This window comes from Protopterus annectens, chromosome 1.part0, assembly GCF_019279795.1.
Source record: "Protopterus annectens isolate FY-2018-M chromosome 1.part0, PAN1.0, whole genome shotgun sequence".
NCBI classification, from domain to species: Eukaryota; Metazoa; Chordata; order Ceratodontiformes; family Protopteridae; genus Protopterus; species Protopterus annectens.
In genome coordinates this window covers 1,215,360,229-1,215,381,087 of record NC_056725.1, presented here as the reverse complement: position 1 = coordinate 1,215,381,087, position 20,859 = coordinate 1,215,360,229, and the positions used below count along the sequence as shown (strand labels likewise).

The window sequence follows — 20,859 nt, the reverse complement described above, 5'->3', positions numbered from 1 at the left end:
GATCAAACGCTTAAAGTTAATAATTGCTTGACTTGTGGGAAAAAAATACCTCATAAGGATTTCCATTCCTACTGCCTCCCCTGCCTAGTCCCAGACCACGACGTCTCGGCCTGTACTGCCTGTGCCTCCTTTAATAGACGCACTCTTAGGCGTTGGTCGGAGTTTGCAGAGGAATTTTTTGGGGCTAGTTTCTCTTATATTATGCCGTCGGAGACTCTGACTTCTCATTTAACCAAAAAACGGAAGGACAAGGACCGACGCACGTGGACCGTGGTTTTGGCTGAAACCACGCCTAGGCCTACCGCGAATGCCTCTGTTTCGACTGAAACAGAGTCCTTGGTACTTCCGACCATAGAAACCGCACAACCGACAACCTCGGCCCCGGAGGCCTCTTCTGAGTTGGTTATAGATTTACCCTCGGAAACCGGTGTTCAGGAAACTACCGACACCATTCCCCTAGACAAAACTACACCAGCACCTGGAGCAGCCAGGCCCCCTGCATCCATGTCCATAAAAGCATTCACTAGGGCTAAAGCTGCTAAACAACAAAAATCTCTGCCTCCCAAGACTATTCCTCAGGGATCCACTACAGGTTCACAGATATTCAGTTTGGCTGAGGACCTTATTTCCTTAATTAGGGGCTCTCAGCCTCATCCGGACAGGGGCTCTCAACCTCCTCTAGACAAAAGGCCCAGGGTTGAGCCCGCTGATCCACAGTCCTCTGATGAGGCCTCTGATGGCTCTGCTCTTTCAGACTACCAGGAGGAGACCTTTACGGCCTACGAGGATTCTGATGCAGAGGAATCTATTCCCTCTGCCTCCCCTCCTGAAGAGCTGTCCTTTGGGGAGACCCTTCACTCCATGAGAGAGCATTTCCAATGGCAGGGCCAGGAATTATCCGATTCCAGGAAGAGATTGAGGACTTTTTTTCATTTACCTCAGCATAGACCCTTGGCTATTCCTCCTGTTTTAAGTGTCATTGATGATGTATATTCTGAGTCTAGCATTACCCCTGACACCCTTCCTCCGGCTCCTGTTAAACCCGATAGGTACTACAGGGTACCGGACTCGCATCATTTCCTTTACAAGGCCCACTCTGCTGACCCAGAAACTATTTCCCAGGGTCCTAAAGGGGTTGCAGCTGCCACTACTAAAAATCCACTCCCCTCTGAAAGGGAGTCCAGGGCTTTAGAGCGATGGGGTAAAAAAGTGTACACTTCTTCCACTCTGTCTATGAGGGCTTTAAATTGTCAATTTCATATGATACAGTACCAAGAGTATTTGTTAGATGAATTGCAGAAAAAACTGTCTTCACCTGAACCCCTAGATCGCAAGTCACTTCAGGATCTGGTACATAACTCACAACAGGGTAGCAACCATTTCTTGCAGTGTGGTTATGATGCATTGGAAGCTTCATGTAGGTCAGCAATGACAGGTGCAGTCATACGTAGACATGCTTGGCTGAAGGAACAATCTCTGCCAGATCATGTTAAGGCTAAGCTTCTGGATGCTCCACTGGAAAAGCAAAAGTTATTTGGCTCCACTGCTCAGGAGGTCTTAAAGAAATTTGAGGAAAAGGCTAAATCTGTACAAACAGTCAAATATTTCCTCCAGGTCCAACCACCAAGATTCAGCAGAAATTGGCCTAAGAATTGGTCCTTTCCAGAAGAGAGATTTCAAAGAGGCAAGAACAGGCGTGCCAGAGGTAGAGGACAAGCTAGAGGCTCCTACAGAGGACGTCAATGGCAGCCTCCTAACCAGAGAGGTAGTGCAGGACCAACAACTGCTGCACAAGGACAGACTCAATGACTTCACCTTGACCCCGCCGACCAGGGCTCAATTAGAAGCACCTTTGGGCGGAAAGCTATCTTTATTCTCAAGAAATTGGCACAGTATTACAAGGGACAAATGGACACTGCAAATAATAGACAAAGGATACAGGTTCCATTTCCATACATTACCAGAAAGAAAAAGAATGCCAAATCTGCCACCAAATCAAAGGGCAGAGGCTTTAAAACAAATTGCCAACCTATTGCAAATGAAAGCTATAGAAAAGGTTCCTCTCGCAGAACAAGGCCAAGGATTTTATTCCAGACTATTCCTTGTCCCAAGAAAAGAAAAACAATGGAGGCCTATTCTCGACTTGTCCGCACTGAATACTTATCTCATTGTGCCAAAATTCAAAATGCTGACCCTACAGCACCTCCTTCCCATGCTGGGCAAGGGGTCTTGGCTGGTAACTCTGGACCTCAAGGAGGCATACCTGCATGTCCCTATTAGACAAAGTTGCAGAAGACACCTCAGATTTCTTGCAGGTTCAGAGCATTATCAATTCTCAGCATTGCCCTTTGACTTATCTACTGCGCCCAGAGTATTCACGAAATGCCTGGCATCAGTAATTGCAGACTTTAGGGGATTCAAATATACCCGTATCTGGACGACTGCCTTATACAAGAGGACAGCCAGCAAACTTTGGTAAAACATTTGAATTATGCCATCCGCCTACTGCAGGCCTTGGGATACACAGTCAACATTAACAAATCAAGACTTGTGCCATCCCAAAGAATAACTTTTCTGGGTGCAGAATTAGATACAACCACCCAAATGGCTTTTCTCACAGAAGAAAAACAAAGACAACTACCGGATTACTTCAAAAATCTGACAAAACAAACTCGGATGACTGCAAGGAAAATCCTGCAGGCCCTGGGTTACATGGCATCGTGCATTCTTCTGATTCCACAAGCAAGGCTGCATATGAGAAAACTGCAATGGTACCTAAGGAGTTTATGGTCTCAACACAATCACAGCCTAGAAGCTTTGATACCACTCATTCCTCGCCTTCAAAAGGAATTTCTGTGGTGGGCCCAAGCAAGCCAGTCAAACAGGGGTCTGCCTTTCAGCAAACCAGTAACCAGCCAAACCATTACCTCGGACGCTTCAGACCATGGATGGGGAGCACATATGGAGGACAGATGCATCCAAGGACTATGGTCTCAGAAAGAATTGCGCATGCACATAAACCAAAAGGAAATGCTGGCAGTGATACATGCAATCGAGGCCTTCAAGCACTTTCTACATCAAGGCCACCTGCTAATAAGGACAGACAATACCACAGTTATGTGGTACATAAGCAAGGAGGTACCCATTCCTACCCTCTTTGCAGGCTAGCAATGAATCTTTGGGAACTTTCCCTAAAACTCAATATAGAGCTGCAATCCCAGTTTGTGCCAAGAAAAGACAATATACTGGCGGACAGCCTAAGCAGAAACACCATGGATCCACACGAATGGATGCTGCACCCAGACATCTTCCTTCAGATAACACAATCATGGGGGAGGCCGGACATAGATCTTTTTGACTCCCACCACAATCATCAGCTGAAGAAATTCTGCACAAGGACATACCACCCACAAGCATGGAAAGTGGACACCCTCTCTTTCAGCTGGAATACTCTAACAGTGTATGCATTTCCACCTCTTCCACTAATGACCAAGGTCTTACTGAAAATCAGGACAGAGCAGCCGAAAGTGATTCTAATAGCCCCGGACTGGCCAAGGCAGCACTGGTACCCACTGTTACGGAGCATGTCACACACGAAACCGTGGCCTCTACCACAATGGTTACTACTTCTGACACAGCACAATTACAAAACTCTGCACTCCAGCCTGAAAACCCTGCAGCTGACAGCCTGGAAAATACCTTGACTCCTCACCAGGAAAAGCTATCCAAGAGAGTGAAGGATATTATCATGGAAGCTCGCAGACCTTCCACGAGAAAGGCATATACAGCAAAATGGAAAAGATTTCACACTTGGAACACCTCGAAGGGCCTAGATGTGACAGTGATGAGCATGCCACATATCCTGGAATACTTGGCGGAAATGCTCCACAATGGCCTTTCTTACTCTTCCATAAAAATTCATGCTTCAGTAATTTCAGCAGAATACAATACTGATCCACCTGTCCTCTCATCCTCTCCTAAGGCAGTTTCTAAGAGGAATTAAAAACATCAATCCTCCAAGAAAACCACCAGTGCCTACATGGGACCTTAACTTCATTTTTGAAAAGATGACTCTACCTCCCTTTGAACCAGCAGCATCTTCAGAGCTACAGTTCCTGTCTTGGAAGACAGCCTTCCTTCTGGCCATAACCTCAGCAAGAAGAGTATCTGAATTGCAGGCACTCATGGCAGTACAAACATTTCTTATTTTCCATCAGGACAGAATCTCTTTGAGAACCAATCCTTCATGCCAAAGGTGGTATCCAGGGTCTCATTGAACCAAGCTATTCACCTGCCTACCTTTCCAAATCCACAAAACAAGGGGGGGGGGGACTTCTGCATACCCTGGACATTCACAGACAGTTGCGCTACTACTTGGACAGAACGAAGACTTACAGAAAAACTGACCAGCTGTTGGTAGCATATGCTGCAGGTATTCAAGGAAAAGCAATTTCCAAACAGACAATTTCAAAATGGATAGGGAATTGCATTCGATTATGCTACTCTTATCATGGAAAAACTGTGCCAGCTAACATCAGACCTCATTCCACCAGAGCCACAGCCACCTCCACAGCCTTTTTAAGAGGGGCGGCTACCAAGGACATTTTAGAAGCTGCTACATGGAGCTCCGTGCATACATTTTCCAAGCATTACAATTTACCCTTGTATTCCAGATCCAGAGCAGGCTTTGCTATGGCAGTCCTGCAGGGCATTTTAGCTACACCATAATTTTCTTAGATCCTGCCACCCCCAGCTTGGCTATGGTATTCTACCCATATGTAAGGACTGCAGATGCATCCTTGAAGGACATAGTACAGTTTTGTACCTACCATAAATGTAGATGTCCGATAGGTATGCATCTTCAGTCAGGTTTACCCTCCCTCCTTCCCCTGTGTGTTATTTCTTGGGTACTTATCCCCCTTACAGCTAGCTGGGGTTATCTATTATGGTGCATTTGTTTTATATTACTGTGCATGTTTGGAATTTTTTGCATTTCTCCAAATTTAGCCTTCCTTAGAAGGCACCTGGCATCTGGGGCAAGAAAAACTGAGGAAGATGGCGTCGGCTGATACTTTTATACCCCAGGCGCTCTGACGTCGGGGTAAGGGTGACATCAGCCGACGCCGGACCCAGACTTTGGAATCCGGCTGACCGAAGGGCTGCCTGAGGCAGAACAACCCATATGTAAGGACTGCAGATGCATACCTATCGGACATCTACATTTATGGTAGGTACAAAACTGTACTTTTGGGGGCTTGAGGGCACAGGCAAGGAGGATGGGTCTGCCTATTCTAGGGAGGGCACAGGCAAGGAGGATGGGTCTGCCTATCCTAGGGAGGGCACAGGCAAGGAGGATGAGTCTGCCTATCCTGGGGAGAGCACAGGCAAGGAGGCTGGGTCTGCCTATTCTGGGGAGGGCACAGGCAAGGAGGATTGGTCTGCCTATCCTAGGGAGGGCACAGGCAAGGAGGATGAGTCTGCCTATCCTGTGGAGGGCACAGGCAAGGAGGCTGGGTCTGCCTATCCTAGGGAAGGCACAGGCAAGGAGGATGAGTCTGCCTATCCTGTGGAGGGCACAGGCAAGGAGGCTGGGTCTGCCTATCCTGTGGAGGGCACAGGCAAGGAGGATGAGTCTGCCTATCCTGGGGAGAGCACAGGCAAGGAGGATGGATCTGCCTATCCTGGGGAGAGCACAGGCAAGGAGGATAGGTCTGCCTATCCTGAGGAGGGCACAGGCAAGGAGGATGGGTCTGCCTATCCTGAGGAGGGCACAGGCAAGGAGGATGGGTCTGCCTATCCTGGGGAGGGCATAGGCAAGCAGAATGAGGCTGCTTATTCTGAGGAGGAAACCAGCAAGGATTATGGGGCTGCCTATCCTGGGGGGGTAGGCAAGGAGGATGGGTCTCCTGGGGGAGGGCATAGGCAAGGAGGATGGGTCTCCTGAGGGAGGGCATAGGCAAGGAAGGTGGGTCCGCCTATCCTGGGGAATACATAGGCAAGGAGGATGGGTTTGCATAACCTGGGGAGGGCATAGACAAGGGAGATGGGTCCAGCTATCCTGGGAGGAAGAGCTGCATACTCAGGGGCACGTATTTGAGGACTGTCTTCAATGAACACATCTTGTAGGTAGACTGGGGCATCCCACTGGCATCAGCTCCTAATGGAAGTGAGGGGTGGTACAGCACAGACACCCAGTGTACACTGCATGTGAATCACCTTTGATGGCTAGCCTAAAGATGGCTGATGTCCTTCAAGAATGCAACTGCAGTTATAACATGTGGGTTGTCCTGCTTCAGGCAGCCCTCGGTCGGCCGGATTCCAAAGTCTGGGTCCGACGTCGGCTGATGTCGCATTTCTCTCCGACGTCAGAGCGGCTGGAGTACATAAGCATCAGCCGATGCCATTTTCTTCAGTCTTTCTTGCCGCGCGGTGCCCGAAGTAGAAGCAGTTCGCAAGTGCCGGTCGGTCAGCTCCTGTATTCTACGATACCGAAGTCATCAAAAAAGCTAAGTACCCCGTTGGGGACCTTTTCTTGCCTCAGCCGATGTCAGAAATTACTGAAAAAGTTAACAATTGTCTTTTTTGTGGTAAACAAATACCTCATAAGGATTTCCACTCTTACTGCCTCCCTTGCCTGGGCCCAGACCACGACGTCTCGGCCTGTGTAGCCTGTGCTCGCTTCAACAAGCACAGTCTCAGGCGCTGGGCAGAGTTCGCTGAAGATTTTTTCGGCGATAAATTTGCTTACACCATGCCGTCGGATCTTCCGACATCGCAAACTCCCAAAAAGCGAAAAGACCGGGACCGACATCCTCGGCCCGCGTCTACCACCGACTCCACGCCAAAACCTAGCGAGTGCTCCGGTTCCCTCTGAGACGGTCTCTCCACCGCTCCGAACCGAAGACACCGCATTACCGACTACTCCGATTCCAGATATTACTCCGACGCCAGTTATAGACTTTCCTCCAGATACCGAAACCGAGGAAATGCCCGAGACCATTGCTGTAGACAAGGTCACTCCTGCACGTGGAGCTGCCAGGCCTCCTATGGCCATGTCTATTAAGGCCTACACTAGGGCTAAGGCAGCCAGCAAAACAAAGCATATTGCTTCCAAATCCTTACCTCAGCCGACTCCGGAGACACAAATTATGTCCATGGCTGCTGATTTAATTTCCATGATCAGAGGTTCACAGGCCCATCCTGAGAGAGCATCCCAGCCTCCTCCTGATAAAAGGCCCTGGGTTGAACCCTCTGACCCTTCTCCTTCAGATGAAGACTCTGAGGGCTCTGTCCACTCTGATAGCCAGGAAGAGCTCTTCCAGACCTATGAGGACTCGGATGCAGAAGATTTCATACCTTCGGCCTCCCCTCCTGAGGATATTTCCTTTGGGGAAGTTCTGCACACCATGAGGGAACATTTCAAGTGGCAGGGTCAGGAATATTCTGATTCTAGGAAATGCCTTAGGACTTTCCTTAAGAAGCCTCAGCACAGGCCCTTAGCTATTCCTCCTGTACTTGATGTTCTGGATGATTTGTATTCTGATTCTAGTGCTACCCCTGATTCTCTTCCTCCTGCTCCAGCCAAGCCAGACAGGTATTACAGGGTCCCAGAAACTCATTCCCATTTATTCAGGGCCCATACTGCTGATTTGGAAACTATTTCACAGGGGCCTAAAGGAGTTTCAGCCTCCACCTCAAAAAATCCTTTGCCCTCCAACAGGGAAGCAAGGTCATTAGAGAGATGGGGTAAAAAAGTTTACACATCCACTACCTTATCTATGAGAGCTTTAAATTGCCTTTTTCATATGTTCCAATATCAGGATTATCTCTTAGAAGATTTACAAAAAACATTAGCTTCTCCTGATCCTTTAGACAGGAAGAATTTGCAGGAAGCTGTACATAACACTCAGCAAGTAAGCAATCACTTCCTGCAGTGTGGATATGATGCACTGGAAGCTTCATGTAGGGCAGCTATGACAGGGGCAGTGATGCGTAGACATGCTTGGTTAAAAGATCAACCTCTACCAGATCATGTAAAAGCAAAACTTCTGGATGCACCTTTGGAAAAGAACAAGCTTTTTGGTGCAAATGCTAAGGATGTGTTAAAGACCATCAAGAAAAAGCAAAATCAGTTCAGACTGTGAAAGATTTCCTCCAGGTTCAACCCCCAGATTCAGTAGGAATTGGCCTTCAAAACTGGTCCTTTCCTAACCCAGAAAAGTTTCAAAGGGGTAAGAACAGACGTGGCGAGGAAGAGGCCAATACAGAGGCCCTTACAGGGGCGACAATGGCAGCCAGGAAACCAAAGAAGTGACGAGGGTTTCACCTGCCCAACAACCACTAACTCAATGACTTTCCTCTACTACCGCCTACCAGGGAACAACTAGAAGCTCCTTGGAAAATTATCTCTGTTTGCAGAAAACTGGCACAGACTAACAAAGGACAAATGGATTTTGGACATTATAGACCGAGGGTACAGGTTTCATTTTCATACCTTACCAAGAAAACAAGGCATGCCAAATCTACCACAACATCAAAGGGCAGAGGCTGTCAAGCAAATCACTCTGCTGACTCGAATGAAAGCAATAGAAAGAGTTCCACAACAAGAACAAGAACAGGGTTTTACTCAAGACTGTTCCTTGTTCCAAGAAAAGAATCTCAATGGAGACCAATACTGGACTTGTCCGCATTAAACACCTTTCTCATAGTACCAAAGTTCAAAATGCTGACTCTACAGCAACTCCTTCCCATGCTGGGCAAGGAGTCATGGCTGATTACTCTGGACCTCAAGGAGGCATACCTGCATGTCCCTATCAGACACAGCTGCAGAAGATACCTCAGATTTCTTGCAGGGCCAGAGCATTATCAATTCTCAGCATTGCCATTTGGCTTATCTACTGCACCCAGAGTATTTACAAAATGCCTGGCTTCAGTAATTGCTCATTGCAGGCTCCAGGGTATACAAATTTACCCGTACCTGGACAACTGCCTCATACAAGCGGACGACAAATTGATGTTGACAAAAAAACCTGGATTATGTCATACGATTACTTCAAGCTCTGGGATACACAGTCAACTTCCAAAAGTCAAGACTGCAGCCATCCCAGCAAATAATCTTCTTAGGAGCCAAACTAGACACAGCCTCTCAGATGGCTTACCTGACAGAAGACAAGCAAGAGAAGTTAACTCAATACTTCAAAGGTTTAGCAAAACTCACCCAGATGACTGCAAGGAGATTCCTACAAGCCCTGGGTTACATGGCATCCTGCATTCTACTGGTTCCATTAGCAAAACTACACATGAGAAAGCTTCAATGGTTCCTAAAAAGCATTTGGTCTCAACACAGCAACAACTTGGAGACAATCATACCACTCATTCCATGCCTACAAAAGGAATTCCTATGGTGGGCCTCGGTGAGCCAGGAAAACACAGGTATGTCATTCAAAAAACCACAGATAACACAGACCATGACTACAGACGCCTCAGACCTTGGATGGGGGGGCGCACATGGAAGGCAGGTGTATACAAGGACTGGATGGGGGGGCGCACATGGAAGGCAGGTGTATACAAGGACAATGGTCTCCAAAGGAAACACATCTGCATATAAACCAAAAGGAAATGCTGGCAGTAATGCATGCTATCGAGGCTTTTCAACACCAACTCCAGCAAGGCCATTTAATGATACGGACAGACAACACCACTGTGATGTGGTACATAAACAAGCAGGGGGGCACCCACTCTTACCCCCTTTGCAGACTGACAATGCAGCTTTGGGAGAAATCACTGAGTCTAAACATCCAGTTACAATCCCAGTTTGTTCCAGGAAAAGACAATGTGTTGGCGGACAGCCTAAGCAGGAATTTCACAGACCCACACGAGTGGAGGTTACATCCGAAGGCTTTCAGACAACTCACTTCGACATGGGGCAAGCCAGAAGTGGACCTATTTGCCTCTCACCTCAATCATCTTCTACCAAAATTTTGCACAAGGACATACCATCCAAAGGCTTGGAAAATAGATGCCCTTTCATTCAACTGGAACTCCCTAGCACTCTATGCATTCCCACCTCTGCCACTGATGACCTCAGTATTACTAAAGATCAAAGCAGAGAAGCCCAAGGGAATCATAATAGCTCGGATTTGCCAAGACAACACTGGTACCCACTATTACGGAGCATATGTCACACCAGGAGGTGGGCCCTCCCTCAGTGGCCTCTACTTTTGACTCAACACAATTTCGAAACACTGCATCCAAACCTTCAGACACTGCAGCTAACAGCCTGGGAGATCCCATAAATAACTTCAGCTTATCTCTCTCCAAGGAAGTTCAGCGGATACTAACAGAGGCTCAAGACCATCCACCAGAAAGGTTTACTTAGCAAAGTGGAAAAGATTCAGCAATTGGAATACCAGCAAGGGACATGATGCATCATTACTGAACATCCCACTCATCTTGGAATATTTGACAGATATGTTGCAGAGCGCTCTCATATTCTTCAATAAAGATACATGCATCTGCTATTTCAGCCAGATACAACACTGATCCTCCTGTTTTCTCTCCCTTACTAAGACAATTCCTCAGAATCAAGAACATTAAGCCACCAAGAAAGGCCCCAGTGCCAGCCTGGGACCTCAATTTTGTCTTAGAAAAACTGACTCTACCTCCTTTTGAGCCAGCAGCTTCAGTTGACTTGCAATTTCTCTCATGGAAAACAGCTTTCCTGTTGGCAATTACCTCAGCAAGAAGGGTTTCGGAGCTACAGGCCCTAATGGCAATACCACCCTTTATTATTTTCCACAGAGACAGGGTTTCATTAAGGACCAACCCTACTTTTATGCCAAAGGTGGTATCTAGGGTTTCTCTAAATCAAGCCATTCATCTGCCTGCTTTCTTCCCCAATCCTGAGAATAAGGGGAAAGACTTTAGTATACCTAGGACAATCATAGACAACTTCGATACTACCTGGACAGATCCAAGGCCAGTAGGAAGACTGAACAGCCTTTTGTAGCTTACGCCCCTGCAGTCCAAGGAAAAGCAATTTCAAAACAGACTATTTCTAAATGGATTGGACATTGCATCAGATTCTGTTATTCCTTTCATGGGAAGACTGTTCCAGCCTATGTCAGACCACATTCCACCAGAGCTACAGCCACCTCTACAGCATTTTTAAGAGGGGTGCCTACAAAGGACATTCTAGAAGCTGCTACATGGAGCTCCGTGCATACATTCTCCAAACACTACAATCTCCCTCTATATTCCAGATCCAGAGCAGGCTTTGCTTCGGCAGTCCTGCAGGGTTTGATTGCCACACCATCTCTCTCCTAGAGCATACCTCCTCCCCCAGCTAAGCTATGGTATTCTACCCACATGTTATGACTGCAGTTGCATTCTTGAAGGACATAGTACAGTTTTGTACCTACCATAAATGTAGATGTCCGATAGACATGCAACTGCAGTCTGGTTTTCCCTCCCTCCATACCCCTCTATGCCTAGGGTCCACTCCTATCCCCCTTACTCTTAGCTGGGGATATCTGTTATGGTGTATTTGTTTTATTGCTCATGTATTTGTTTGGAATCCTGTTTTTGTCTTCCAATTTGATTACAGCCTTCCTTGGAGGGCACCTGGCATCTGGGGCAAGAAACACTGAAGAAGATGGCGTCGGCTGATGCTTATGTACTCCAGCCGCTCTGACGTCGGAGAGAAATGCGACATCAGCCGACGTCAGACCCAGACTTTGGAATCCGGCCGACCGAGGGCTGCCTGAGGCAGGACAACCCACATGTTATGACTGCAGTTGCATGTCTATCGGACATCTACATTTATGGTAGGTATAAAACTGTACTTTCCCTGTTGGCCCCCACTCCTGATGATGGGGGGAGGTGTCGACATATGGACGTTGATGACTGGCAGACAGCTGAGGCAAAGGAGTGGAAAAAATAAAATCATTACTGTAAATATGCAGGCTATGTTGATACGTTTTCGGCTCTTTGCTGATATAATTATAAAGCTAGCTAATCTGGGTAGAAATAGCTTACTAGAGTGTACCTAAATTATTTTTTATTTTTTTTTTATTTCTGGTCTTGGTTATATATTTTAATACCATTATAAAATATAGTCTCGGTGGTTTTAGCATAAACCTGCCTTGTGAAAAGTGTTTAAAATTGTAATCTATTCTCCTTCTTCTCTATATTATAGGTGTATATGTTTTACAAAAATGTACCTTTAACTTGTATGGTTTGTTGAAGTCTTTTGTGTACTGACTGTAAAAGACCGTGAAGCTAGCAGCATACAGTCTTATGCCTGAAGTCTTTATTCATAGTTGCAAATATTGTATTGTATCAGCTGTGATCAGAAGTAATTTCATCTTTCATTTAAGATTGGTGCAACTACAGCCAGCAGGAATCCTCTTTCTTCAGGGTAATTTGTCCAGGAACTCTAAACTGTGAACCCAGAACTTGAACATCATATCTGAAGATTTGCTATTTTTCTTTATGACACAGGGGAATAAGAGTGAAAAGCAGATTACTTTTGAGTTTTGATATGTGAAAGGAGAGAGAGAGTGTATGCATTGTGGTAATGAGACCAAAGTATCAAAGTTATTGTGAGCTGAGAAAAAAAAATCTGCCATATATCCTCTTAGTTGTTTTGTTGACATTTATGTTACTCAATAAATACCTCAGTTAGTGACTCTTAATTTGGTGATTTATGTAATTTGTACAAAATAGAACTGTGTGGTATCGGAAATGACCAGACAATTGGCAGATTGTTGAGTTAGATTTAATGTTGGAATATAGTGATTGATGCGCATAGAGCGTAGAGTAAGTACAGATTAATTCATCTGAATTACAGCTCACAGAAAAGTTAGAAGCATGTAAAACTGCATGTGTGAGAGAGGGAGGAAAAATACAATGACTGAGTTGTGAGAGTTGTGTAAAGCATGAAAAACAAGTTAAGTTTTTACATGAGATATGGATCAAATGATATAAACAAAAGGAAATTTCCTGTGAATATTAGTGTGTGGAAGCTCTGGAAAAAGAGGTCACTTCATGAAATTGGATAGAATGAAAGAAAAAAGAATTATTTGGAAAAGACTGCATGACAGTTTTGGGAATGAGATGTTTTGGGGTACGATGTGGGCTAAAAAGTATGCATAGTGTTAAAATATGCAAAAAAGTGGCGGAGAAAATATACTACCATTGAATCAGTTTGAAATCTGGTCATCAGAAGCTCAGAACTGATAATCAAGGTGTGTTTTTTAGACTTGATGTGGAGTGTAGTCCTCTACTAAAACATTCAAAGCACTAATCTGAGAGAGAATAATTTGAAGCCATCACCTTGTAAATTGCTCACTTCGGTGATTGTGTAAAATCTTTGAATATGCAATGATAATGTGTGACTATTTCAATACAAAATACAAGATTCTGCAGAAGTTCCTTCTGTATTGGGTCATTTGACTAGCCAGATATTTGGTATGATGAAAATAATTCATAGTGCAAATGTGCAATTACTTAATTATGGATCTAATTTGAATGTACAGAGTTATGATTTAAATAATGAGTGATTATTTATATTTTGGTTTTGACTGATTACCAGATGGTCAGTTGTATTCAGAGATTGTGCAGAGCTGCCAGCGGTGCATGCTTCAAGGACAGTTTTCCAGTAGTCTTGTGTAGCTGCAAGAAGGTTTTCCAGTAGTATTGTGTTGTAGATGCAAGGAGTTAAACTGTATGAAATGCATAGGTGTGATTAAAAGAAAGACTGAACCTCCTGAATGGGTAAGCAGCATAAAACCAGGTAAAATTCAAATTTGTATATGTTGGTAAGTTCTTAAAGCTATTGAAAGAGAGCACATTCTACTTTTGAACAGTTGAAAAAGTGGTGTCTGTTGTGGCAGAATAAAAGCATTTTTATGTACTTGATAGTAATTACTCATTTATCAAATTAAGTTTGAGGAAATTGCCAAGCTGTGTATTCTCGCTTGGAAAGATGCATATTTCTCAAGACTTCCGTTTGGTAATTATTTTAGCAACTTAATTTGTCTCAGAGTTGTTGCACAGATGATAGGACTTTGAGTGCGTTACTGTTACTGATAGCATGCTAGCAAGGTGGCAGACTAAAGAAGATCATGCTGTGACACTGAGTTATTGAAAATAATGAAGGCAGAATATTGTCAAACTATACAGAAGTAAGTGTAAAATTAGTTACAGAGCTTAAATACACGAGTCTTGTGCTTACATCTGAAGATTCGATTCCAGACTGAGAAAATCAAAGCAGCGGTGCGTGTGCCCCTTTAAAAGATCAAGAAACTGTTGAGATGCTACAGCATTTTTAAAACTGTATCAGAAATAAGTTTGCTTTTAAGGGAATTATTGGAGCATGATGTGTAATCATGTTACAGAGCAAGAAGAGAACTTTGAATTGTTTAAACATTTGGTGATAAAATAACCCTCTATGTAAACCTTTTGATATGACTGAGTCAGTCATTACTTGTAGATGTCAGACAAAATGGAATTGCTTCAGTGATTCTACATGTAAATAAAACTAGTTGCTTGTCTGTCTAGAGCCTTAAATGATTGTTAAAAATGATATGCTAAGGTTGAAACATAGCCGTTTGTCTTAATTTAGGGTTGTGCAAATTTCATGAATACCATCTGTTACTGTATGTGTTTGTGTAGTGAGTAATGTACAAGATTATATCGCTGCCTGCGTTGGGCACCCCTGCTCTTCCAGCTGCATATGCAGTCAACTATCCTGGGTGTATCGCTGCTTACCATCTTGTGATTTTTCCTGATGATCACCAGGAACAGAGTCCCTCTGTTTCCTAAATGTTTAGAGTTTGTGGATTTTCCTATTCTGCTCTATTTGTTTTCTTTTCTTGGCTTTGTGAAATAAGTGCTCTTGAAGGAAACCACTTACTACCAAGACATTTCTAAGCTGATGCACAGGGGGCTCCCATCACCATACGCTCTTTTTCTGATGGACGTATTCTCACTCAAAATAAAAATAATTGTTCATTAAAACCATTTCCATAAAATCTACCAAAATGCAAACATCTCAACTGGTTTGTGAAATCATTGTAAACCTTTATAGTATGTGATATAATATAGCAATAACCCACGCCTGGGTGTGGGTAATGCTAAATTTACCCACGGTTGGCGTGGTTTGGTCCCGAGGGCGAAGCCCGAGGGACCAAACAAAGCCAACCGTGGGTAAATTTAGCATTACCCACACCCAGAAGTGGGTTATTGCTATTATATCATGACATTATTTAAGAAAAGAAACTATTACTTTTCTTAAATAATGGCATAGTATAATGCCTGTTTACTGCCCTTCCGCAGATGTCTGGCATCCGCGGCACATCAGAGCTGTGGGCAAAAGCAACGGAGAAAGCAAGATCTCCGTTGCTTTTTTTTAGTGTTTCGCTATGTTAAATGAGTTTAACATAGCGAGACAGTTTTAAAATAAGCAACGGACATCTCCGTTGCTTATTTTAAAACTGTCTCGCTATGTTAAACTCATCTCCGTTGCTTATTTTAAAACTGGCTCGCTATGTTAAACTCATTTAACATAGCGAAACACTAAAAAAAAGCAACGGAGATCTTGCTTTCTCCGTTGCTTTTTTTTAAAACACTGTCTCGCTATGTTAAATGGGTTTAACATAGCGAGACAGTTTTAAAATAAGCAACGGACATCTCCGTTGCTTATTTTAAAACTGTCTCGCTATGTTAAACTCATCTCCGTTGCTTATTTTAAAGCTGTCTCGCTATGTTAAACCCATTTAACATAGCGAGACAGTGTTTTAAAAAAACGAGTTATACTAATGGAAAAAAGTCCGGGCGACCGGACCTTTTTCCATTAGTATAACTCGATTTACAACGGGCACGCTGACCAATCAGCGTGCACGTTTTTGGGGGGGTCATGGTATAATGATGAATAAATCTACCACACAAATTGTAACAAGGTAGACATCATTATATGAAACCTCAGTAAGTTTTCTAAGAAGATCCCATGAGTCATTTGATGTTTTCCCCTAATTTTTTAAAATTTTTTTCTATCAAAAAATACTGCTGTAAATTAAGTGTTGGATCCCTGGACTGCTGTGATGGGCCTTCTGTGGGGGTTGTGCACATCATTATGCATCTTGGGTATTCCAAAATAGGCTGGAATATATGGATGTTCAACCAGCAAAAAATGGTATTCTTCCTGAGTAAGGTTTCTTTCCATGAAAATGTCATATAAGGAAACAGTTTTGAGAAATCCATCGTGTACTTTGTTTTTATAAACACAAGTTTCATTACTATGTAACATAGCCAACATCTTTAAATAATATTTGTTTGAATTCATTAATACAATCCTAGGATCATAGGAGGTTACTAGGCTTAATGGCCCTGGAGCCCTTACAAGCCTAGCCAAGATGCAAATCAAAAAAATAAATGGAACAGACTGTTGAATATATCCAAATGAACCAGGAATCCAGGACACCAGTTAGAGAATGTAAAAGAAAGAATCCATTTATTGTAACCAACAGTTTTAGCGCTTTCATCTCATTGTAGAGACTTCATCAGAAAGCCTAGCCAAGAGTTTATCCTCAAAATAGAAACCTGTCAGCACCTGTCACCCCTGTCAATGAGGACAAAGGTGGAACCCCTGGGACAAATTTGTGGTTTCCTATCCATTCATCAAGGTTGCACTTGGGAGGGTCAGTGAGAGGCAGCCTCTGGGAGATAAACCTGTCTCTCCAGAAGGTTTTGTTAATGTTGCATATTAGATTTAGGCCTTTCGAGTGGGTAATGAACAAGGAGTTAGACTTACGGGTATGGAGCATCTGTAGTAGGGCAGGGTCCGATATTGCCTTGTAGGCGAGACACGGATCACCTGTGAGCAATCTGTATGATAACGAGTAGAGAGATAGTGATCTGAGCCTCTCTGCATAGGGCAGGTGTTGGGGGCCATGGATTCTCTTTATGAGGTATTTCTGTGGCCTTTATAGTTGGTGCAGTGTTTGGAGAGGTACATATCAAACAGGGTGTTGTACTCGATTATAGATCTAATGAAGGAAGAGTACAGAGATATAATAACTTTCTTTTTTCTCAATCCCTTTACTTATGAGATGAACCAAGTAAAAGGCTTTTCTGACCGCAGCCGATACAAGATGGTCAAATATGAGATTGTTGTCAACCTGAGTACCAAGGTCTCTCATCACAGGTTTTGTGCTTGGGGGATTGCCATGGATGTGGTAATCAATAGAGGCTGTGTGTTTGCCTAATGGTATGATGATACATTTTTTGCGTTTAACTTAAGGTCATTTGTTGCTGTGAGACCCTCTTGCAGTATGTTAACATCATTTGGGGAGTCGATGACAGCATCCAACTTGGTCATCTTCAGACTTGGTCAGCCACAGGACCTTTGTCTTTTCCTGGACCTCTGAGAAGTAGATGCCAACGAGTAGGGGTCACAGGACAGATCCCTGGGGTGCACCACTAGTGACTGGTCTGCTTTTGGAGGTGGTGGCTCCTGTTTTGACCTTGTGGGTCCTGTCGGTGAGCAAGTTGGCCACCCTCCTGACGAGATTGGGATTTACACCAAGTTGTGTTAGCTTTTCGATGATGCCCGAGTGGGGAATTGTTGATGCCCGAGTGGGGAATTGTGTCAAAGACCTTGGCCAAGTCAAGGTAAGCTGTATGCACTGACTTTCCTTCATTCAGGACCTTGGTGACAGTCTGAAAGAAGTCAACCAGGTTCAGCAGGCAACCTTTGCCCCTGATAAATCCGAATAGGGTGGTGTCAAGTGCTTGGAGATTGCCTATGTCCTTATTTATGAGATCCATAATAATACGCTCCATGGCTTTACAGATGGGACTTATCAAGCTAATGGGGCGATAGTTTCCCAGGTCAGTAGTGGCACCACATTTGTGCAAGGGGATGACAATGGCAGTTCTCCACTTTGCTGGAATGAAGCCTGTAATTAGGCTGTGGTTGAATGGGGTGCTCAATGGCAAAGCTAGTTCTTGCTGGAGATTGTGCAGCCTGGGATACTATCTGGTCCCATGGAAGCTGTGTTCTTTGTCTTGGATAGGACCTTTAACACTTGATCTATGGAGATTTGAGGTGCAGGACAAGTATTGGGGATGTTGAAAGGGCCTTTTGGGGGTGAAGTACAAGTATTGGGGACGTTGAAAGGGCCTTTTGGAGGTGAAGTTATCAGCTAGCAGGTTGTCTAAGTCAACCGAATCAGTGTAAGTGGTACCATTAAGTACTAATTTGGATTAAACGTGGGCTTTGCCATGGAGGTTCCTGAGGTAACTGAAGAAGACTTTGTGGTTTCCCTTTGTTTTGGAGGCTAGTTTCAATTCATAATTGGCTGTGGAGGTTTTCACTAGTTATCTAATTTGCTTGTTGAGGCTGAGGAGGGAGTTTTTCCAGTTTGGAATTTGTTCCTTTTTACCCTTGACCAATAGTTTCTTCCTTTTGTTGTAAAGCCTATTGATAGAAGATGTACAGCAGACTGGTTTGTGTTTCCTTGAGGAGCAGGTTTTAGTTCTGTTTGTTATGGATGAGTCCCTGCAGTTGTACAGGTTTTTGTATACTGCATTGGTGTACTGTTCAGCATAGTTGTCTGCATCCCCTGAGGGGCCGGTGGTGTGAAGCTACTGATACCTTCCCTAGGAGGTTGTAGTCAGCTTTTGAGAAATTTTTTAGCCTGTTTATGGCGGGGGGTTGGGTGGGACAGAATCTTTGAGACCCTTGATCTGATCTCAGCAGGGATGACCATACTATGGGAGTGGTGCAGCAGTCACTCATGTTGGTGAGAACCAAGTCCAGAATGTTATCTCCCCTTGTGGGGGATGAGACAAGACTGGTCTAGTGTGTTAGAATTGATGAAGTCAAGGAATCATTGGGTGAGTGCATTAGTGCAGGAATAGTTCACCCAGTCTATGGTGGGGTACTTGAAGTCACCAAGGATTTGGGTGTTAGGGTGTACCTTGATGGAGTCAAGTAGGTCCAGGTAGGGAGGAGTCATGGGAGGGGGTCTATCGCTGGCTATAACTTGGATGGGTGTCTTGCCATCTGTCAGTTGCACCTGGAGTAATTCCAGTGCATCATGCTGGCAAACCAGTCTGGAAGTGTGCCTGTCCTTAATGAAGATAGAGACTCCACCAGTCTTAATCTTTCCGACCTCGTTTTGAGGTCAAAGTGGGGAATGAGGTATAGCCTGGTACGGCAGGGGTGCTCTCCGCAGCCCTGGAGCAAGTTTCCATGACTGCACAGACATCAATATGTTCCAGTGTAAGGACAGTCTCCATTGAGTGCATTTTCAGATTTAAGGCTCCTAGTGTTAAGCAGCGTGACCTTCAGTTTGGTTTTTGACAGATCTTTTATTTTGGAAGATTTGTCTTTGGGGCATAGCCTAAAAGAGGCGCAATGGGGGAGGCAAGAGCCTTGGCCAGGATCTGAATCCCCAGGGATGACGGGTGGAGACCATATCTGGCAAAGCGTCAAGGCCTGTCAACCATGTCATCCCAGGCAGACAGATACTGGATCCCAAGACATCAGAAACTAAGCCAATTGTTGAAGTTATTTATTTTTTGTTGGTATTGTGGTATCATTCTTGGTGAAGGTAGGATGCTGCTTTGGACTAGGGTCATACTTGCTTGGGACACTCTGAAAGGTCAGTCAAGTCTCTCTTCATATAGCCGAAAAAAACACAAAATAAACTACTGAAATAGAAAAAAAAAAAGCTTCAGAAAGCAACCAGTAGTTTTAAAGTGCATAAAGCGCTTTTCATTTAATAAAATCAGACTTCTTCAGATGCCAACATTCAAGGTACAAGTTTCAGTTAAATAAAATACCAGGAAGTGCTTGAGCTTGTCAGCTCACATGCTGTGATGACATCAGCAACAGTAGTTAACCCTTCCTGTTGTGCACACTATGAAAAAATACTGTTTAAAACTAAAACAATGCTGACAACCATGAACAAGGAAGATTGAAGCTATGGTTTAAAAATAAAGTATGCTGATGGGTATACTTTAAACAACAAAAACAAATAGATATATGAAATAATGTTACCTATAAGGAATTTACTATTACACTGCTGAAATTCTGCACTGCAAACTGTTTTTACTACAACATTTCATACTGTTCATAACTATTGCCTAGCCCAGAAAAAATAATTCAGCTGGTAGTTCGAGAAATAAATTTAGGCACCATTAACAGTGACTAAAATTACCATGCAAGAAATTAACTTGATGTTCGTACATAATTTTAACTAGCTATGATGATGATATTACTAAATCTATAGCATTCATACTGTGCTATGCCATTCACTTAGTTCCAGAATATGGCATTCATTATATAAAAATAATATAAATTGTTCACCTCAAATGTGTTTCCTATCTCGATGAATTACAAAACGTTGCAGGATTCACACTTAAACATTCCGGGAAACTTCAGTTGTGGTCTACTAGATTCCAAGAGGTTCTTGATGTTTCACCCTCTCCTATATATCATTTTGGGTGAAGTACCTAAACTATTGAGTAAGGTCAGGTCACGTCTAAGCCATTCCCAGTTTTTTGGAACCAAATTCTGTACAAGATGGCTATCCACATTATAGGTCGTAACTAGGCTCAAGATGAAATCCTCTTCTGTAACTGGACTATCCACATTAGAGTCTAACCTGCACTTTTCTTTAGATATTGATGCTGGTACCCCTCCTGAACTCAAAATCGGGGTGTAAAAGCCTGACTTTCTCTTACTCTGAACCTCCTCCGTAAGTGAGTCTATTAGATAACTGGGGTAGTCTCGAGCTAAAAACATGTTCCTTAGTAATTCACATTCCAACTCAAAGTCTCTATCCAAAG

General features: G+C 43.9%; 1 protein-coding gene across 1 annotated transcript in view; it reads left to right on the top strand.

Annotated features, from left to right (window-relative positions):
* Positions 1 to 20,859, top strand: part of MMS22L (MMS22 like, DNA repair protein) — a gene marked incomplete in the record, with an annotated part of 1,809,169 nt that overhangs the window by 338,463 nt on the left and 1,449,847 nt on the right.